This window comes from Rana temporaria, chromosome 8 (genome assembly GCF_905171775.1).
Source record: "Rana temporaria chromosome 8, aRanTem1.1, whole genome shotgun sequence".
NCBI classification, from domain to species: Eukaryota; Metazoa; Chordata; class Amphibia; order Anura; family Ranidae; genus Rana; species Rana temporaria.
In genome coordinates this window covers 184,400,502-184,419,120 of record NC_053496.1, presented here as the reverse complement: position 1 = coordinate 184,419,120, position 18,619 = coordinate 184,400,502, and the positions used below count along the sequence as shown (strand labels likewise).

At 47.4% G+C, this 18,619-nt stretch overlaps 2 protein-coding genes across 2 annotated transcripts in view; one reads left to right on the top strand and one right to left on the bottom strand.

Moving 5' to 3' along the window:
* Nucleotides 1-18,619, bottom strand: part of LOC120909605 (zinc finger protein 585A-like) — a 167,801-nt gene that overhangs the window by 30,663 nt on the left and 118,519 nt on the right. The gene's annotated exons all lie outside the window — the stretch shown is intronic.
* LOC120909614 (zinc finger protein OZF-like) overlaps nucleotides 1-18,619 on the top strand; it is a 713,034-nt gene that overhangs the window by 690,131 nt on the left and 4,284 nt on the right. The window lies entirely within an intron of this gene.

Sequence of the window (18,619 nt, the reverse complement as noted above, 5' to 3'; positions counted from 1 at the left end):
ATCTCTTCTTTAACCTCAACTTTAGGATCTCTCAGGTCTCCACTCTGAATATAGAATAAAAATGACATCAATGGTAACAATGCAGATAATGTACAGATCCTAATGATACTATCAGTGATTGTTCCTCATCTACCTGATGATGGTGGGGGATGGTGTGACCTTCCTGTGTGGAATCCCGGGAATACAGAGGACGGGGACATCTCTCTGGTGGGTTCCCATTACTGGATCCATCTGTAGGAAACACACACACTGACTGAATACATTGTTTCTATGTGTTTATCAGATGATGGGGGATCTAGGTGGAGCCTCCGTACTGCTCTCTCCTTTACAATAAAGTCTCCTCTTACCCGGTGATGTGAGGGGCAGCTGATTCTCCATCATGACATCCTTGTAGAGATCCTTGTGTCCTTCTAAATACTCCCACTCCTCCATGGAGAAACAGACAGTGACATCCTGACACCTTATAGGAACCTGACACACACAATGATACAGTCACCATCCAGACACACCCCTTGTGTTGAACCTTCACAGACATCAGGAATAGTTATTTCCTCCTCCATAAAGATTATAAAATCAAACACACGTATCATAAGTCCACCTCTAAAAAAAAAAAAAGAAAAAACGTATTATCGTATAATCTGTTAGTAAGGATGCGCTCCGGCGTGTTCGCATTGAACACGTGCGGAGCCCGCCAGGAAGTCGGCACCCGCGCTGCGCTAATCACAGCCAGGCAGACATTTCCCGATCTCTGCAACCGAGCATCGGGAAAGGTCTGCCTGGCTGTGATTAGTGCAGCGCGGGTGCCGACTTCCTGGCGGGCTCCGCACGTGTTCAATGTGAACACGCCGGAGCTCATCCTTATCTGTTAGTATGAACTGAAATGAAGAGAATGTTCCGGCCCTGTAAGTGAGGAAATGTTCTGACCCTGAAGGGGTTAATCTAGGTTCCCACACTATATATGTGTGTATCATCATCTGCTGGAGATAAAAGACGTCACAGTGACTATGGAGGAAGAGGACGGACATGACGGGGGTTACTGGGTGTAACTAGAAAATAAGATCTTATTACCTCCTCTGCTGCTTCTTCCAGCGACGTCTCCTCTCTATTTCACCCCGACTCACCTCTCACCCGGAACTTCCTGTCTGTCCCTGACATCATTTCCTGTCTTCCATAGAGACGTCTTCTCTCTATGGTAGAAGTGAGATCACCATCTTGTGGAGATCAGAGGAACTGCAGCTCAGAGAAACGTCTCATAGTGTGAACACGGCCTTGTGCTGTGTGTGTATGTACTGTACAGAGGCGGCTCTCTAATTAGGCAAGTTAGGTGGTCGCCTACAGGGGCCTTGTGGCCACCTAATTTGCCTACCATATGTGTGGGAGAAAATGTCCCCTGGTTGGTGACCCCGGGCTGGAGGAAATTCCGGGGCCGAATGTCCTAACAAGAACTGCCTTCCCCCAAGCTCCCTTTTCACTCACTGCCCCGCCCACCACACACTCTTCCAATCAGATGTTACATCACAACAGGGCTCTGCAGCCCTGTATCCAATGAGGGCTCTGCTGACATCTTCCTTCTCACCCACCGTGTGTGCCTGACACTCTGTACTGTGTATGCAGCGAGTGCTCAGAGGGGCATGAAGATGCCGGGAGGAGACCAGAGATGACAGGGGTGGTGTGCCTAGGACTGGACACAGGTGAATGTCTGTATAGTTTCTGACCATCTCCTGTATCATGGAGTCAAGAGTGGGAGTGCTGCCAGGACAAGGGTCACGGGAGGAGTCAGACGTGTGTGGACTGTGGAGAGAATAATATAGGAGCCACCAAACTGAAGTCCAGAGAGGTCCATCTGACTGAGCCCTGCACGGTGCACCTGAGGGGAGGCCAGATGGAGGGGGATCAGTGATGTAAGGGTGGAGTGAATACAGTAAGGAAAGGGAGCACTGCTATAAAGGTTCCCCCTTATGTCAGGTCACTGGTCAGTGTAGTCAGGTCACTGGTCAGTGTGGTCAGGTCACTGGTCAATGTAGTCAGGTCACTGGTCAGTGTAGACAGGTCACTGGTCAGTGTAGACAGGTCACTGGTCAGTGTAGTCAGGTCACTGGTCAGTGTAGTCAGGTCACTGGTCAGTGTAGTAAGGTCACTGTAGTCAGGTGACTGGTCAGTGTAGTCAGCTCACTGGTCAGTGTCTGAGGTCAGTGTAGTCAGTTCACTGTAGTCAAGTCACTGGTCAGTGTAGACAGGTCACTGGTCAGTGTAGTCAGGTCACTGGTCAGTGTGGTCAGGTCACTGGTCAGTGTGGTCTGGTCACTGGTCAGTGTGGTCTGGTCACTGGTCAGTGTAGTGAGGTCACTGGTCAGTGTAGTGAGGTCACTGGTCAGTGTAGACAGGTCACTGGTCAGTGTAGTCAGGTCACTGGTCAGTGTGGACAGGTCACTGTAGACATGTCACTGGTCAGTGTAGTCAGGTCACTGGTCAGTGTGGTCAGGTCACTGGTCAGTGTGGTCAGGTCACTGGTCAGTGTGGTCAGGTCACTGGTCAGTGTAGTCAGGTCACTGGTCAGTGTAGACAGGTCACTGGTCAGTGTAGTCAGGTCAGTGTGGTCAGGTCACTGGTCAGTGTGGTCAGGTCACTGGTCAGTGTGGTCTGGTCACTGGTCAGTGTAGTCAGGTCACTGGTCAGGGTAGACAGGTCACTAGTCAGTGTAGACAGGTCACTGGTCAGTGTCTGAAGTCAGTGTAGTCGGGTCAGTGTAGACAGGTCACTGGTCAGGGTAGACAGGTCACTGGTCAGGGTAGACAGGTCACTGGTCAGTGTCTGAAGTCAGTGTAGTCGGGTCAGTGTAGACAGGTCACTGGTCAGTGTAGACAGGTCACTGGTCAGTGTGGTCAGGTCACTGGTCAGTGTGGTCAGGTCACTGGTCAGTGTAGTCAGGTCACAGGTCAGTGTAGTCAGGTCACAGGTCAGTGTAGTCAGGTCACTGGTCAGTGTAGACAGGTCACTGGTCAATGTAGTCAGGTCACTAGTCAGGTCACTGGTCAGTGTAGTCAGGTCACTAGTCAGGTCACTGGTCAGTGTAAGCAGGTCACTGGTCAGTGTAGTCAGGTCACAGGTTAGTGTATGCAGGTTATGTCAGTGTGTGTGTACTGACACCCACACCCACGTAGGTCAGGGTATGTGTGTCAGGTAGGTCACCCTGCGCCGCGCCACTCCACCGACCGTGCACCCCCCCCCCCCCCCCCCGGTGCCAGATTGGCTTCAGGGTGAAGCCCCTGGTCTTTTTGGCACCTAGCAACGTCCCTGCTCGTCGGTAATCTTGATGTATCGCCGAATCGAATCGTTGATAATCGTAATTGAATCGAATCGTGAGACCGGTGAAGATGCGCACCCCTAGTTCACACTACGAGACGTTTTTCGGGGCTGCCGTTCTTCTGTGCTCCACAAGGCGGTGATCTCACAACTACTCCCCAGATAGGAAGTCTCTATAGAAGACAGGAAGTGATGTCAGGTACAGGCAGGAAGTGATGTAAGTTGCGGACAGGAAGTTCCAGGTGAGAGGTGAGTCGAGAGGACGTAGAGAGGAGACATTGCTGGAAGTGGCAGCAGAGGAGGTAATAAGATCTTATTTTCTATTTACACCCAGTAACCCCGTCATGTCCGTCCTCTTCCTCCATAGTCACTGTGATGTCCTTTATCTCCAGCAGATGATGATACACACATATATAGTGTGGAAATGTAGATTAACCCCCTCAGGGTCAGAACATTTCCCCACATACGAGGTCAGAGCATTGTTTTCATATTGGAGATGTTTCACCTTTCCAAACAATCACCTTCTCACCTCATCAATCTATACTAACGGCTTATACGACTTTTATTTTTGGGGGAGGGGGTAATTAGACATAAAGGTATGTGTTTTAAGCTCTTTGCCGGCATATCAAACACTAAGCAAAAGTAAATATTTAAAGCGGAGTTCTACCCAATAGTGGAACTTCCGCTTTAAGTACAACTCGCCCCCTGGGCGGCCCCTCCCTCTTGGCGATCTCCTGGGACACGTGACAGGTCCCAGAAGTTAGTCTGTCCATTTCGAGAGTACAGCAGTGCGTGCCCGGCCGTGAAGCCGCGAAAGCTGTCACAGCCGGGTGCCCAGAGTGGCAATGGAGGCTCCGGGGTGGCCGCATCGCTGGGCCGTGGAACAGGCGAGTGTCTATTTATTAAAAGTCAGCTGCTACACTGTTTGTAGCTGCTGACTTTTAATAAACATAAAAAGCCTGGAACTCCCCTTTAATTTCTGATAAAAGGAATAACAGGCTCCCGGACCCCAGAAACAGAGCAAACGCTAAACTGAATGTCCCTCTGTGTGTTATCCCACTGGGGACTGTTCTTCCATGATAGAAACTCTCATATTATCCCTGTGAAGAATCAGTTGACCCATTACATTTATTCCGAATATTGTGATCTTTATTATATATAATTGGCCCTTCCTCCTTGTTGGGCTTGAATGATGAATGAGGGCTTTTGTAAAGCTAATGGACTCCTTGTGCTAATTGTCAGATCCTGAGCTGAACCCAACCTGTCCACTAACCACTACAATCCAGATAATTATCTGTTTATAGCTATTGGACAACAGAGATCACATGACCAATGAGGATGGAGGAGGATCAGAGTCACATGACTGAGAGGATACTAAACCTCACTCTGGAGATCATCTACCTGCTGACTGGAGAGGTGAGGAGGATTCTGGGAGGTCACATGACATCACTCTTATCTCTATTAATAAAACACAGACCTGACCGGAGAGGTGAGGAGGATTCTGGGAGGTCACATGACATCACTCTTATCTCTATTAATAAAACACAGACCTGACCGGAGAGGTGAGGAGGATTCTGGGAGGTCACATGACATCACTCTTATCTCTATTAATAAAACACAGACCTGGCCGGAGAGGTGAGGAGGATTCTGGGAGGTCACATGACATCGCTCTTATCTCTATTAATAAAACACAGACCTGACCGGAGAGGGGAGGAGGATTCTGGGAGGTCACATGACATCACTCGTATCTCTATTAATAAAACACAGACCTTACCGGAGAGGTGAGGAGGATTCTGGGATTCTAACATGATATTCCTATTGGTTCTCCAATACAGAGATTTCCTCTTGTGAAGTCAGGTGATCATATGACCATCACAGTGCCTCCATGTGACTCCCTAAAACCTGAGAGACACAACATGGAGAAGATTCTAGAAGTCACCAAGAAGATGATGGAGCTGCTGACAGGAGAGGTGAGGATGATTCTGGGAATTCTGGGACATTATCCAGTAACATACAAGGGGTGTGTCTGGATGGTGACTGTATCATTGTGTGTGTCAGGTAGATGATGAACAATTATTTATCATTATAATTTATATACCGTCAAGATGGTTATGATGAATGTTTTATTTTATATTTAGAGTGGAAACCTTGCGGATTATAATATTGTTGTTAAAGAAGAGTATAAAAAGGAGGATGAGGAGTATGGAGTGATGGAGGAGTTTTCTGAAGGACACAAGGATATGATGGAGCCACCTAATACCAGGAACCCACCAGAGAGATGTCCCCGTCCTCTGTATTCCCGGGATTCCACACAGGAAGGTCACACCATCCCCCACCATCATCAGGTAGGTGGAGTTGAGGGTCGGGAACATAAAGTGATTGAACACTCTGACATGTGGAGATGATGTGTGGACTCTACAAGATGATATTTTCTATGTGATCTCACATCATAAATACTTCTATGTTACAGATGAGTCACATGACTGAGAGGATACTAAACCTCACCCTGGAGATCATCTACCTGCTGAGCGGAGAGGTGAGGCTGATTCTGGGAGGTCACATGACATCACTCTTATCTCTATTAATATAACACAGACCTGACCAAAGAGGTCTCATAATATTATTTGTTCTTTCAGAGTTATCCTTCTGTGAAGTCAGGTGATCACATGACCATCACAGTGCCTCCACGTGACTCCCTAAAACCTGAGAGACACAACATGGAGAAGATTCTAGAAGTCACCAAGAAGATGATGGAGCTGCTGACAGGAGAGGTGAGGAGGATTCTGGGAATTCTGGGACATTATCCAGTAACAGACAAGGGGTGTGTCTGGATGGTGACTGTATCATTGTGTGTGTCAGGTAGATAAGTAACTATTATCGGTAGTTATTATTTATATGAAAGCATGTTTGTTACAATGAATGTTTTATTATGTGTTTAGAGTGGAAACCTCGGGGATTATAATATTGATTTTAAAGAAGAGTTTAAAGAGGAGGATGAGGAGTATGGTGTGATGAGGGAACTTTCTGAAGGACACAAAGATCTCTACAAGGACGTTTGGATGGAGCCGCCTAATAACAGAAACCCACCAGAGAGATGTCCCCGTCCTCTGTATTCCCGGGATTCCACACAGGAAGGCCACACCATCCCCCACCATCATCAGGTAGGTGGAGTTGAGGGTCGGGAACATAAAGTGATTGAACACTCTGACATGTGGAGATGATGTGTGGACTCTACAAGATGATATTTTCTATGTGATCTCACATCATAAATACTTCTATGTTACAGATGTTATCCCTGAATATCATAAAAGTTGAGGGTGAAGTAGAAGAGACGTATGTGAGGGATGATCAGCAATATACGGAGGAGGCTGGAATGACGAGGACATTCATAGAGGAGGACACTTCTACAGAGATCAGCACAGGTGACCCATAATATATTCTTCTCTTATTTCTGCTCTGTTACTGCACACTGATTGGCCTAGGCTTGTGGTTGTGTAAACAGCACGCCCCTCCCAGTCCCCATTGGTTCCTGCTCTTCTGACAAGGCTGTGTAAATGTAGAAGTGATCTGGGAGGAGGACCAAAGGTTCTTTGATGGGGGGAAGAGTCCCAGCTGGTTGGGACCTCCACAGAGAACATCTCCTCACTCATATCTACCTGATCCAGATGGAATCTTGATGGAAGTGAACTAACCCTCTCATATCTATTGATGATGTTTTTCTATTTTTCCAGGACACGCCATGGAGAAACCCTCAAAGGATCGTCTCACTTTATCTCCATGTTGTAAAATGGAAGATGAGGACATCACAGGAGATTGTGGAGGAGAAAAGACAATGAGCTCCACTATGGATGGAGGACTTCACAGTGTGAATAGACCATGGAATCCCTCCGACTCTGAGCAACCTCGTACTGTGAGGGATGGTGCCGGGATTCAGGGGGAGGAGACATTTCACTGTCCTGAATGCGGGAAAAGTTTCAGCTCTGAATTACATCTTACTGAACATCAGAAATATCACACAGCGGAGAAGCTTCATTTTTGTTCTGAGTGCGGGAAATGTTTTCTTCAGAAATCAACACTCGTCATACATTACAGATTGCACACGGGGGAGAAACCGTATTCCTGTCCTGAGTGCGGGAAATGTTTTCCACGAAAAGCATACCTTGTCACACATCAAAGGTCTCACACAGGTGAGAAGCCGTATACCTGCCAAGAGTGTGGGAAATGTTTTTCAGGGAAGTCCTGTCTTTCCAAACATCAGAGAGTGCACACGGGTGAGAAGCCGTATGCCTGTTCTGAGTGCGGGAACTGTTTTTCACAGAGGATACATCTTGCCCGACATCAGAGAGTGCACACGGGTGAGAATCTATATTCCTGCCCCGACTGCGGGAAATGTTACACAAGGAATTCAGAACTTGTTATACATCAAAGATCCCACACGGGGGAGAAGCCGTATTCCTGCCCTGAATGTGGAAAATGTTTTTCACATAAGACCCCATTTAACACCCATCGGAGGTCTCACACCGGTGACAATCCGTATTCCTGTCCTGAGTGTGGGAAGTGCTTTTCACGGAAGTTCGGTCTTGTTAAACATCAGAAATGGCACACAAAGGAAAAACAGTTCACCTGCTCTGAGTGCGGGAAATGTTATAAACGAATGTCAGAATTTGCCACACATCAGAGATCTCACATGGGGGAGAACCCGTATTCCTGCTCTGAGTGCGGGAAATGTTTTTCACGTAAGGCTTGGCTTATCAAACATCAGAGAAAGCACACAACCCTCGAGGTGACCCAAGTGCAGGAAATATCTTCTATATGAGTCGTATTTTGGCATACATCAGAGATCTCACACTGCGAAGAATCACACCTTGATATACACCTCAGAAAACACGTGGTCTCTGAATTTCTTAATTTGTTTTCCCTTTAAATAGAAAAAAAGTTTTTGGTATAAAATTTGGCAAATTAATAAATAATCTTTCTTCATAAATTTAGGCCAAAATGTACATTTACATTTATTTTGTAAAAATAACCCAAATCATTTAGGCCCGGATTCAGAGACAGTTAAGACGGCGTATCTCCGGATACGCCGTCATAACTCTGAGTTGCGGGGTCGTATCTATGCGACTGATTCATAGAATCAGTTACGCATAGATTTCTCTAGGATCCGACCAGGGTAAGTCTCTTACACCGTCGTATCTTAGGCTGCATATTTACGCTGGCCGCTAGGTGGCGCTTCCGTAGATTTACGTGAGGAATATGCAAATTAGGTAGATACGCCGATTCAGAAACGTACGTCCGCCCGGCGCATTTTTTTACGTTGTTTACGTTAGGCTTTTTCCGGCGTAAAGTTACCCCTGCTATATGAGGGGTATCCTATGTTAAGTATGGACGTCGGGCCAGCGTCGTATTTTCCGTCGATTACATCGTTTGCATAAGTCGTTCGCGAATAGGGCTGGGCGTAATTTACGTTCATGTCGGTTAATTTGGAGCATGCGCACTGGGATACGTTCACGGACGTAAAAAACGTCAAATACGTAGGGTCACATGTAATTTAAATAAAACACGCCCACATCATCCACATTTGAATTAGGCGGCCTTACACCGGCCTTACACCGGACCAGATACGCTACGCCGCCTTAACTTAGGGCGCAAGTTCTTTCTGAATACAGAACTTGCGCTCTAATTTACGGCGGTATAACGTATCTGAGATACGTTACGCCCGCCGATAGATACACCATTGTATCTGAATCCGGGCCTTAGTCTATAGGAAAGTTATATACAGAGAATCTGGAAAGTACTCACAGTGCTGCAATTTTTCAACATTTTGTTATGTTACAGCCCTATTCCAAAACTGATTAAATTCATTATTTTCCTCAAAATTCTACAAACAATCCCCCATAATGACAACATGAGAGAAGTTTGAAATCTTTGCAAATGTATTAATGATAAAAAAAAGGGGAAAAAAAACATGTACGTATATCACAGACTCCTCCCATGTACAGAAGTATCACAGACTCCTCCCGTGTACAGAAGTATCACAGACTCCTCCCGTGTACAGAAGTATCACAGACTCCTCCCGTGTACAGAAGTATCACAGACTCCTCCCGTGTACAGAAGTATCACAGACTCCTCCCGTGTACATAAGTATCACAGACTCCTCCCGTGTACATAAGTATCACAGACTCCTCCCATGTACATAAGCATCACAGACTCCTTCCATGTACATAAGTATCACAGGCTCCTCCAGCCTTTGGCATGACACTCACAATTGAGTTTAGCTGCCTCCTGTTTCCACTGATCATCCTTGAGATGTTTCTACAACTTGATTGGAGTCCACCTGTGGTAAATTCAGTTGATTGGACATAATTTGGAAAGGCACACATCTGTCTATATAAGGTCGCACAGTTTACAATGCATGTCGGAGCACAAACCCATGAAGTCCAAGGAATTCTCTGTAGACCCCTGAGACAGGATTGTATGGAGAGACAGATCTGGGGAAGGGTACAGAAAAAAATTCTCCAGCTTTGAAGGTCCCAGTGAGCACAGTGGCCTTCGTCATCTGTAAATTCAAAGGGTTGGAACCACCTGGACTCTTCCTAGAGCGGGCCGCCCGGGCAAACTGAGCGATCGTAGGAGAAGGGCATTAGTCAGAGAGGTGACCAAGAACCCGAAGGTCCCTCTGATGGAACTCCAGCGTTTTTCTGTGGAGAGAGGAGAACCTTCCAGAAGAACAACCATCTCTGTAGCACTCCACCATTTAGGCCTGTATGGTAGAGTGGCCAGACGAAAGCCACTTCTCAGTAAAAGGCACATGACAGCCCGATTGTAGTTTGCCAAAAGGCACCTGAAGGACTCTCAGACAATAAAAAAAACATACCAAAAATTTGGAAAAAGCGCTGTGAATACCTTCCGGATGCACTGTATCAATTCTGATGTACTGGCAGCCTATCTCATTTCTTAAGGCCCTAAAATTCCAAGAAAGTACAAATATATTGAATTTTTGGTCAAAGTTTTTTTTAATACAAATAAATAAAAAAAAAATTCACAAAGTTGTCATTTTAACAAGTTACGGTATTTCTCACACATAGACATATTTATAATGACACCACAAAACACATTCTGCTACTCCTCCTGAGTTTGTGGATACCACATGTGTGAGACTTTTTCACAGTCTAGATGCATAGAGAGGCCCAAAATCAAAGGAGCACCTTTGGGCATTCAAGGAGCAAAAATTACGCATCTAATTTCCTGACTACCTATCATATTTCTTGAGTCCCTGAAGTTTGAGGACAGGAGAAATACTCTCAAAATTACACGTTTTGGAAAGCAAACACCCCAAGGTATTTTCTAAAAGGTGGAGTGAGGTTTTTTTAATTGTTGCTTTTTTTTGCCACAAGATTTGGAAAGTGCAGGAAAAAAAATAAAAATGTTTTGCTACACAAAGTTGTCAATTAATAAGATATTTCACATACACATCATGGGCATACTTAAAATAACACCTGAAAAAACATTCTGCTACTCCTCCTGAGTATGCGGATACCACATGTGTGAGACTTTTCCACAGCCTAGCTAAACAGAGGGGCCCAAGAACCAAGGAGCACCTTCATGTTTACTAGGGGCTTAAATTGCACATCCAATTTCCTGACTACCATTGTGAGTCTTTTAAAGACTTGGGCCCAGATTCACAACCGAGATACGACGATGTATCTCCAGATACGCCGTCGTATCTCTGCGTTGCGCCGTCGTATCTATGCTCCTGATTCTTAGAATCAGTTACGCATAGATATCTGTTAGATCCGACAGGCGTAAGTCTCTTACGGATCGTAACTGCATTTTTACGCTGGCCGCTAGGTGGCACTTCCGTCGAATTCTGCGTTGAGTATGCAAATTAGCTAGATACACGAATTCCCGAACGTACGCCCGGCAGACGCAGTAAAGTTACGCCGTTTACGTTAGGCTTTCCCCGGCGTATATTTGCCCCTGCTATATGGTGGCATAAGTGCGGCGTAACAATGTTAAGTATGGCCGTCATTCCCGCGTTGAAATTTGAAAAAGTTACGTCGTTTGCGTAAGTCGTCCGTGAATGGGGCTGGACGTCATTTACGTTCACGTCGAAACCAATGACATCCTTGCGGCGTACTTTGGAGCAATGCACACTGGGAAATTCCACGGACGGCGCATGCGCGGTTCGGGAAAAAGGTCAATCACGTCGGGTCACAGTATATTTACATAAAACACGCCCCCTGATCCAAATTTGAATTAGGCGGGCTTACGCCAGCCGATTTACGCTATGCCGCCGCAACTTACGGAGCAAGTGCTTTGAGAATACAGCACTTGCCCGTCTAAGTTGCGGCGGCGTAACGTAAATCGGATACGTTACGCCGCCGCAGAGATACGCGGATGTACCAGAATCTGGGCCTTAATTTTTTTGCTTAAAGGTTTTTAGAAAAATGCGGAATAGAAAATGTATGTTTTTTCCAAAAATTGTCAATTAACAAGATATTTTTCACACACAGCATGAGAATCAGAACACACATTCTGCTACTCCTCCCAAGAATAGTGATATCACACATGTGACACTTTTTTTAATGTTTGGACTGATTATGTACCAGATATTGTATCTTGTGTATCCCACAAATCAGCCAACTGTATCAAAACCAATGTACTGTTTACAGTCATCTTTGTTATGCCCGGCACACACGATCGGATTTTCTGTTGGAAAAACCTTGGATGGTTTTTCCGACGGAACTCCGCTCAAGTTTGGCTTGCATACACATGGTCACACAAAAGTCCTCTGAACTTTCGACCCCCAAGAACGTGGTGACATACAACAACACTACGACGAGCCGAGAAAATGAAGTTCAATGCTTCCGAGCATGCGTCAAATTGTTTCCGAGCATGCATCGGAATTTTGCGTGTCGGAATTGCTACAGACGATCAGAATTTTTTCCACTGGAAAAATTGAGAACCTGCTCTTAATCTTTTGCTGGCGGAAATTCCAACAGCAAAAGTCCGATGGAGCCTACACACGGTCGGAATTTCCGACCAAAAGCTCACATCGGACCTTTGCAGGTAGAAATTCCGACCGTGTGTACGCGATATAAGAGTGGTCAAGGAATATAGCTTGGTGTATCATCATCTATAGCAGTACCCATACCTATAAGCCAAGCAAGCCTAGCCTTTTGCCCACAGGAATGTCATGCTCACTGTACAGGAGATGGAAGAACACAATAACTCCTGTTTTTCCAGGAGTGAAGATGTCTGCAGGAGATGGCTGGGACTAGTGTCTCGCAGAAACGTAGTCAGATGTGCATATGGATCCATTCAGACGGCAGTCAGAGACTTGTTAACCACTTCCCTCCTGGCCTATAGCAGAATGACAGCCGGGAAGTGGTTCAGTTATCCTGACTGGGCGTCATATGACGTCCAGCAGGATAACATTGCGGCGATCATTGTTGTGGCGTGTCAGTCTGACGGAGACTCTTTACCACGTGATCAGCCGTGTCCAATCACCATCTTGTCCAAAATGCAATAAAAAAATTATAGATCTAACCCACTTAAATTCTTTCATCAAGCAAGAGAAATTCAAGATGGAGACACTAATCACGATCCGTCAGGCAATCCAGCCAGGCGATTGGCTCATGTCTATACTGTAGACCTGAAGGACGCCTAATTCCATGTCCTGATAGCACCAGAGTTCCAGAAATTCCTTCACCTTGCATTAGATCAAGTCCACCTGCAATTCACCTGTCTCCCCTTTTGGCTTACGTCATCGCCTCATGTGTTGGCTGTAGTGGCACTGATCAGGACCAGAGGTATCCATCTGTATCATTACCTGAACGACCTGCTGTTGTTATCTCAGGACAGGGAGCAGTTGCTAGTCCACAGATCCCAGGTCATCTCCACTCTACTCGAATTCGGCTGGATACTGAACTTGAAAAAGAGCCACCTAGAACCTACACAGTCCCTGATATTCCTCGGGGCTAAATTCGAAACCCTCAAGAGCACAATCTACTTGCCCTTAGAAAAAAGTGATCCGGGACAGAGTTCGGCTTGCTCAGACTAATATGATTAATGGCAAATTTAGTCTCTGTTCCAGCCATGGCTGTGCTGAGAGTTCCACCATTGTTCGCCTGGGGGTGTCATTACCACCCAGCAGGGTCAGGGTGTATTGGGTGTTCCCCTCAGCAGTGAGTAAGTGGGAGTGGTTGCCCCGCTGTGCATGCTGGTGAGGGGTACTTAAGGGACAGACGCCATTGGGGGGTCCGTTGTACGCGCCTCGTGGCCCGCCTGGCCTGAGGTGCGTGGGCTGAATCCTGACTCTGGGACCACGTTGGACTGGGGTCTCGGCTTCGCCTGGGAGGCCCAGTAGTCAGACTGGGGCCTGCCTTTTTCAGAGGTGATCCTGTACTGTCCGTTCTGCGGGAGGAGGCCACTTGATGAAGGAAGCCAGGGGATGACCTATCCTGGAGGGGGCCATACAAGAGGCTGGTACCTTGGGAGAAGGCCTGGAAACTTCATCGAAGGATGCACCATACACTGAGAGGCTTGACGGTGTCGCCTGTTGGGCCTAAAGTTCTATCAGAATTAAGATGGAGAGATCCGGGTGCTGAATCCTGTGGCAGAGGATTCTGGACCGAAAGTGTCTCCTCATAAAGGAAGGTCTGTGGCAGAGACTGTACTTTATTCCGTGCGCCATCCCGACTGCTAGGCCAGTGAGAGGGACCTATCCGGGTGAGCAATACCCACTCTGGCTAGAGTGGCGACAAGAACTGTTTGCTGGAAGCAGGAGTGTTTCCCTATTTGTGACTATACACCTGAATCTACCTTCCCTTCCACCCCTTTACTTGTTTTCTACCAAAGTTCTACAAATAAATCCCAGAAAAGGAAGTGCATTTTGTGGACATTGAATTTCTTTGGACTCTCATTTTACCCTGCACAGCGAGAACATAGAGGTAACGTGCCACCCAAAATTACTCAGCAGCTCCTTCGGGGGTAGTGCTGCATACATATTAATTACACAGGTTCTGTGGCTGATTAAGGTAGTAATTAACTACTTGCCGACCAGCCGCCGCCGTTCTATGGCGGCAGGTCGGCTCCCCTGCACGAGAGCCTATAGTATAACATTGGCTCTCTAAGCGGCCCCCCGCTCGTCCCTGACTCCCGTGCGCGATTGCCACCGGGCACCCGCGATTGCTCGTTACAGAGCGAGGACCGGGAACTGTGTGTGTAAACACACAGCTCCCGGTCCTGTCAGGGGAGAAATGCCTGACCGTCTGTTCATACAATGTAGGCCACCCCCCTACAGTTAGAACACACCCAGGGAACATACTTAACCCTTCCCCCCTGGTGTTAACCCCTTCACTGCCAGTGGCATTTTTATAGTAATCCAATGCATTTTTATAGCACTGATTGCTATAAAAATGCCAATGGTGCCAAAAATGTGTCCGAAGTGTCCGCCATAATGTCACAGTACCGAAAAAAAATCGCTGATCGCCGCCATTACTAGTAAAATAAAAAATTTATAAAAATGCCATAAAACTATCCCCTATTTTGTAAACGCTATAACTTTTGCGCAAACCAATCAATAAACGTTTATTGCGGGGTTTTTTTACGAAAAATATGTAGAAGAATACATATCGGCTTAAACTGAGGAAAAAACATTTTTTTTATATATTTTTGGGGGATATTTATTATAGCAAAAGTAAAAAATATTATTTTTTTTCAAAATTGTCGCTCTATTTTTGTTTATAGCGCAAAAACTGCAGAGGTGATCAAATACCACCAAAAGAAAGCTCTATTTGTGGGGAAAAAAGGACCCCAATTTTGTTTGGGAGCCACGTCGCGCGACCGCGCAATTGTCAGTTAAAGCGACGCAGTCCCGAATCGCAAAAAGTGCTCTGGTCTTTGACCAGCAATATGGTCCGGGGGTTAAGTGGTTAAACACAATTGATGCCTTATCTGCATTAAATTAGCCTCAGTTGAGTTCAGGGCTGCAGTTCCTCTATGCTCCACAAGGTGGTGATCTTGCTTCTACCCAGAACATCTCTATGGAAAACTGCCAAGAAGTGATGTCAGCTACAGACAGGAAGTGATGCGAGTGCAGACAGGAAGTGATGCGAGTGCAGACAGGAAGTTCCGGGTGAGAGATGAGGCGGTTGGAAATAGAGGGAAGACATTGTTTGAACTGGCAGCAGAGGAGGTAATAAGATCTTATTTTTCTTCTATGGTAGCTCCCGTCACTCTGTCCCTCTTTTCAGTCTGATGTACACACAGACAAATCAATATTCTATCGAAGGGCTGATATTATTATCGCTCTCAGTAATTCCTCAGATTTCATGTATTGAAGTGAAAACACCGGTTTAAAAGAAAAATAATGGGGAAATAAAACATAAGTGGGATGTAGTCCTCGTTCATGGGGGAGGCGTAGCTGAGCGTACCCCGTGGAGGGCCGTGTTTAGATGCTGCCCCAAATTGGACATCGGTGCAGATGAACGGCCCCGATCTCAGTCAGTGTCCATGCAGCCGCTTCATCCCCGGAACACCTGTACATCCCTGTGTGGGTAAGCCCGGACCTCACACGGGGTACATTGATTCGCCTCCATGTGTGCGAACGATCACATTGTCATCAAATGTCAATCTAAACAGAAGATTTCCCTGTAAAAGTACCTCTCTGAGCGAAGCTCCGATGCCAGCTGAAGTCTTCTTCAGAAACCGTCAAGACCGGGGAGTGCCGATCTCCTGGTCCTTCAGAGAACTCTGCGATTCCTCCAGCTGATCTCCTCACTACAGGTCACAGCACAGGGACACGGTGACTGGGTACAAGGACACGGTATATGGGACACAGTACAGGACACAATACAGGGACATGGTACCAGACATGATACAGGACCGTGTACCGTGCACTCGAACCGTGTCTCTGTATCGTGTCCCTGTATCATGCCCTTGCACAGTTCAAGGACATGGTACACGGACATGATACAGCACAAAATACAGGGACATGGTACAGGACACAGTACAGGGACATGGTACAGGACACAGTATAAGGACACGGTACAGTATACAATACAGGGACATGGTACAGGACTCGATTTGGAGACACGGTACAGGACACAGTATACAATACAGGGACATGGTACAGGACTGGATTTGGAGACGTGGTACAGGGACACGGTACAGGACATAGTATAAGGACACGGTACAGTATACAATACAGGGACATGGTACAGGACTCGATTCAGAGACACAATACAGGACACAGTACCATGGTGCAGGACAATACAAGGACATGGTACAAGACACGATACAGCCACTGATCTCCTCATTACTACAGGATATAGTACAGGGATCCAGTACAGAACACAGTACAACACACAGCACAGGATGTGGTAAAGGGGAAAGGATACAAAACACAGGACACATTACAAGGACACAATACAAACCATGAAACAGGGACATGATATAGGTAATGTTACAACTTATAATTTTTCCTCCCCCACATGCCTCTTCCCCTGATCTCTCTGTCAAAATTGATGGCACAACTATCAGCCCATCCTCCGCATTCCAAGGTCCTAGGAGTAGTCCTGGACTCTGAACTCTCCTTTAAGCACCACGTCTAATCACTGTCCAAATCTTGCCGCCTTAACCTTCGCAACATCTCCAAAATACGCCCTTTTTTATGGTTTCTATTAGGGTTGTCCCGATACCGATACTAGTATCGGTATCGGGACCGATTCCGAGTATTTGCGGGAGTACTCGTACTCCCGCAAATACCCCCGATACCCAAATAGAATACTTGCCCCCCCGCAGCCGTCGCCGTGAAGCCGCATCCCGTCGCCATTCGCCGCATCCCCGCTGCCGCCGACTGTGTCATACGCCGGGAACATTACAGCTTTGAATAGCTGTAATGATTGGCTCCGCGCATAGACACTCCCCCTCGCTCGGGTGAACTGTCCAATCCCGAGCGAGGGGGAGTGTCTATACGCAGCGCCAATCATTACAGCGATTCAAAGTTGTAATGTTCCCGGCATATTACACAGTCGGCGGCAGCGGGGATGCAGGTAAGTGGGACATGGCTGCATGGGGGGAGACGCTGGATACATGGGGGGGAGACGCTGGATACATGGGGGGGAGACGCTGGATGGGGGGAGACGCTGGATACATGGGGGGGAGACGCTGGATGGGGGGGGAGACAATGGCTGCATGGGGGGAGACGCTGGATGGGGGGAGACGCTGGATGGGGGGAGACGCTGGCTGGATGGGGGAGACGCTGGATACATGGGGGGGAGACGCTGGATGGGGGGAGACGCTGGATACATGGGGGGGAGACGCTGGATGGGGGGAGACAATGGCTGCATGGGGGGAGACATGGCTGGATGGGGGGTGACAATGGCTGGATGGGGGGTGACAATGGCTGCATGTGGGGAGACGCTGGATGGGGGGAGATGCTGGATGGGGGGAGACAATGGCTGGATGGGGGGAGACATGGCTGGATGGGGGGTGACAATGGCTGGATGGGGGGTGACAATGGCTGCATGGGGGGAGATGCTGGATGGGGGGAGACAATGGCTGCATGGGGGGTGACAATGGCTGCATGGGGGGTGACAATGGCTGCATGGGGGGTGACAATGGCTGAATGGGGGGAGACAATGGCTGGATGGGGGGTGACAATGGCTGCATGGGGGGTGACAATGGCTGCATGGGGGGAGACAATGGCTGCATGGTGGGAGACAATGGCTGCATGGGGGGTGACAATGGCTGCATGGGGGGTGACAATGGCTGCATGGGGGGAGACAATGGCTGCATGGGGGGAGACAATGGCTGCATATGTGGGGGGACATCGCTGCATTTGGGGACACATTTAAAAAAAAGTATCGGTATTCGGTATCGGCGACTACTTGAAAAAAAGTATCGGTACTCGTACTCGGTCCTAAAAAAGTGGTATCGGGACAACCCTAGTTTCTATAAATGGGGGGGGGGGGGGCTTGCAATGCAGTGTGGCCTGTGAGTTAATATTTAATGCTAAAAGGTGACTTTCTTTTCCATCTTAGTAAGCTAGTGGGCTAGATTCAGACAGACACACATAAAAGTTAGGGGAGGACACTGAATAGAGGCCAGTGGAGGGATTGGCAGAGAGGGCTGGAGGACACTGAATTATAGCCAGTGGAGGGATTGGCTAATAATGTACAACCAATACAGCCCAGATAATTCTCTGCTATTCATCTACAGCATAGATCATATGACCACATCAATGAGGATGGAGGAGGACCGGAGTCACATGACTGAGAGGATACTAAACCTCACCCTGGAGATCATCTAC